This window comes from Montipora capricornis, chromosome 6, assembly GCF_036669925.1.
Source record: "Montipora capricornis isolate CH-2021 chromosome 6, ASM3666992v2, whole genome shotgun sequence".
In the NCBI taxonomy this organism is placed as follows: Eukaryota; Metazoa; Cnidaria; class Anthozoa; order Scleractinia; family Acroporidae; genus Montipora; species Montipora capricornis.
Genome location: NC_090888.1, coordinates 9165534 through 9169741, shown reverse-complemented (window position 1 = coordinate 9169741; position 4208 = coordinate 9165534).

Genomic DNA, 4208 nt, shown 5'->3' with positions numbered 1-4208 from the left:
ACAGAGGAACAGTAGGCACAGAGGAATAGTGGACATAGACGAACAGTAGGCACAGAGGAATAGTGGGCACAGAGGAAGGTTGGGCATAGAGGAGCAGTGTTAGCCTATGCTGTTATGATATTATTCTTCTTTAATTTCTTAAACATCTGTGGTTTCCTTGTGTTACCTTCGGAATGGAGATGCGAACATACATACATACATTACTAAAATTCATTTTAAAAGAAAACATTAAGAAAAGAAATCGGCAAAATATTCCAGTCAATTAGCCTTGAACATGGCCTTAATAGTCCTTATGTGTCTCAGGTTGTGCGAGAAGAGAATAAATGCAATAACCTGACGTTTTGTCTATTTGTATAGTTCACGAGACTTTCAGTGATTTTGTGAATCTTTCAGGTCCTTAAAGTGACATAATGTATGAAATTGTATTCCCCCAAGTGAGGATGTGAATTAAAATCTACTCTTCATTTTCAACTGACCAACGCCATTCGCTTATGTTGTTATTTTTAGTGTAGAGTGTTTATGACAGGTCAGAATGACGGCTTGTTCGCTAGTTTCCAACAAATATTCGCCGAATAGTAATTGTCGGAAGGATTTCCAAGAATTGCTCAATGGTTAAACTTTTATCTTACAGTCTTGTGCAATCGATCCCCCGAGTTTAGACTAAGAGGCTTAATTAATCCTTCCAAATGGATGTTTGAACTCCGTGTTGTATTACAGTAATTTTTTTGGCTTTAAACGTGAGAGCGGCACGAGATACACAATGTATTCTGATGCATGTTGTGTAATATAACGGCACTGGTGTAAACACGCAAGCCCAAATCACAGCCATATCTACGAAACGAAAGCAGTCCGTTTTCTCGATAAAAGATTAGCCATCAATTCTTTAAAAGTTTAAAGACAGGTAAAAAAAGAACAAATTTAGCACTTGAGCTTGGAATCAGAAAGCAACAGCAAGAAAATCGTTGGTTAAGGAAGGAAATATAATCATGCTGCACGTGTAGCTCTAATTCCACTGCATTTTTTGCGTTAGTCCACATGCATAATAACAACGTGAAGTCACCAATTTTCTGGTTTGGCAACAACATGACCATACCAAAAAAAATCATCCTCTTTTTATCTTCACTTTAGAACCGTTCCTATAACTCCAGTTATATCAAAGTTCACCCCTGTTGTTCAAGGTAGGCACAATGGAATAATCTCCAAATACGTACGATACTGCTAAGCTATATTTTTAATTGACGTTATAGTTGACGTTCCCTTTCGTCTTGTTAAAACTCCCAATTTATCCCAGGTGCTGCTGCCCCTCCCCCAACCCGCCCTCGTCGGCTCGTACGCCTATACACGCCTTCTTCAGAACGGAACGACGTTTTCCGGTAAACAATGTCTTATACATAAATAAATCACGATTTTCTGATGCACAACGGCAAAGAGAAATTAAAACATTGGTGAGACAACATACTCCGTAACAGTAACAATGAGACCTCTTGTTGAAAGCGATTAGGAACCTGGGACTAGTCACCCACGTGATGGGTCCTCTTCGAAGTATTCTACAAGGAAAAATCGCTTTCAACTTCAAGTCCAAGAGATCGAAGATGAAAGAACTTGTAACCATAACAATCAGGTGTGTTCCTTTATGGAGCAGCGTTTCGAGCCCTTAAGGGGCATGCTTTCTACCCTAAAACGCAACAAACACGACTCCGTCCATACAGTGCTTGTTGAAGCTTAGAGAACACGATCTCTGTAGTTGCATATTTAAAGTAATAAAGGATTAATATCATTAATAAATTGAATAAAACAGTAGTTAACCATTAATATTACACAATAATTGTTTTGTTGTCGATCGATGTTCATGTCGATTTTTGGAAGTTCATACTTATTTGATTCTTGAAAAGGACATTAAAAGCATCGTTTTGTTTCTGAAGACGATTAATCATACGTTGGACATCTTCCAAACCTCTCCGATTGGCAAACGGTAGTGGTTGTGAAAAATGCCTTTGGATGGATTCGCCGCCTTGAGATATACTAACTGCGTTGTTGTACATTTCAACTAGTGAACTGTCGTTAAGTTTATCTACGGAATTCGGGTAGAAGACACATTCCTTTAGAAGAAGCTCTTCAAAAGCAGTCCATGATGAGAGTTTGACATTCCTTTCTCTTGTTTCCATGAAATTTTCATCTTTCATTGAAGATACTGAACGTGCAGCATGTCTGCGTCGCTTTCTTGGGACTGGCTCTAGTGTTCCAGTGTTAACTACCTCCTTTTTCCCATGAGGGTTTCCACAGTTGTAGCAATAGCACTTATCTGTGCATCCGCTGATAGCTTGAAAGCATTTACAACCATCTTTGTAAACACGACAAAATGACCTTTCTCCTTTGTTTCTTGCGCTACCTCTACCACATCTACATCCCACTTCAGTTGTTATTGGTACCTTTTCAGGCTCTTTTGATGTTACTTCATTTTTGCATGTTGATGGCAATTTCCTTGTGGACGACGAACATGAAGATTCACCAGTTTCCCGTGGCAAAAGGGGATTATCAATTGCAGCATCGTAATGCCCAGCACCAATTCTCAGATGGACAATGTACAATGGGATCCTGGAAAGGGGGATTTCTCTTGGCAAGATGGGAATCACGGGGTAATGCTCAAGGGATGACATGATAACTATTGAAACTTTGAGTACATTAGACAAAGCAAGGGGAACAGCATTTCCAAGTGCGCAATCAAAGAATCCATTTTTGTTGAAACTTTCGGCCATGTTTTCATAATCTTGGTTTTCATCAACTTCCAAATAGGATGCATATTCACTTCTATGTTCTCCTAAAAATTCATCAACGGTGAGCTTTCGTAAAGTCCTTATCATGCACAGCATGCTTAGCTCGTTGGTCAGCCCAACGCTCTCCAAATGCTCTAAGAAGCTTGAATTTACTTCATTTTCTGGAAAATTAAGTTGATTTTGCAATGCAAATGCTATTGATGAGAAAAGGCAGTTTCCATCTTTTGGCATAAATACCCTCTTTAATCCATAACCAGAAAGCAAACCATCTACTCGCCTTTCTGCGTTAACTTCGTCACAACTTTTAGAAAAGAAAGAGTTTGAAAGTAACAAAAGGACGCTTTTTGTCATATTCAATGTTCGTATCGCTGGAAGTAGACCAGTCTTTGCCATGGAAGCAAGCTTGGATGCCAGACATAATTTCAACTGAGCATTCTTGACTGCGTCAAAAGCCTCAGTCTTGATGACACTGTCTTCTTTGTCCGTAAGACACTCGTCACTCGATGAGAATTCATCATCTACAACTGCAGATGCGCTAAAATTTGCAGGTAAGGACTCCTCGACTGACGAATTCATTTTTACCATTTGGCTTTGTTCGCTTGGCCCAATGCCAAATGATTCGGCTACTAAGGTCCTAGTTATGTTAGAGGGTAAAAACGAGTATTCCCGCACATGCTTTACGACGGAATCTTTAAGGAAGTATTGTTCTCTTTTCTCGTTCCATATGTAGAAAAAAATTCCGAATAATGCAAGTGCAAGGCGCACTCCGAGCCTTTGTCTGGAGATGTTGCGGTTCAGGCTCTTATGAAGGGCCTCGTTACGATTAGATCCACACGATACCGGTATGTTAGACAAACAGCCATTGTTTATATGTTTCTTTAACTTATCCAATTCCTGTATAGCCCCTTCTGTCAATACGCGTTCCCCGTCACACGTTACATCTTTCCATTTTTTGACAAAATTCTCAAGATTTTGAGTTAGTACTTGAATTGAAGGTGTATCCTTTGACCTGGATGCAATATCTGACGGATCTCTGAATAAACTTTTTACGTCATCTGTCAATCGTCGTCGGACGTCTTTGATCGGAGAACCTCTCTTTCCCTTTTTAGGAATTTTCGACACTATACGTTGGGTAGCGTGGAAGAGATCAAGATTAATCTCCACGTCGTCTCCAAAAATGCTTTGCAGTGAATGCCTCCATTGACAGCAATTATCGATACAAATTCTCTTTGGTTTTATATTTGTGCGATCCAACCTATTCTTCAGGAGTTGTAACATGTGCTTTACCTGGTTAAATGCTGTTCCCCTGGTCAATCTCCATCCAAGAATTTGTCCTTTCTCATTTAATACAGTAAATAGGGAATCAAACTGCTTCAGCCACACTCCTTCCTTCCAAACACCAATGTTTGCACTTACTTTAAAGGTATGATCTGC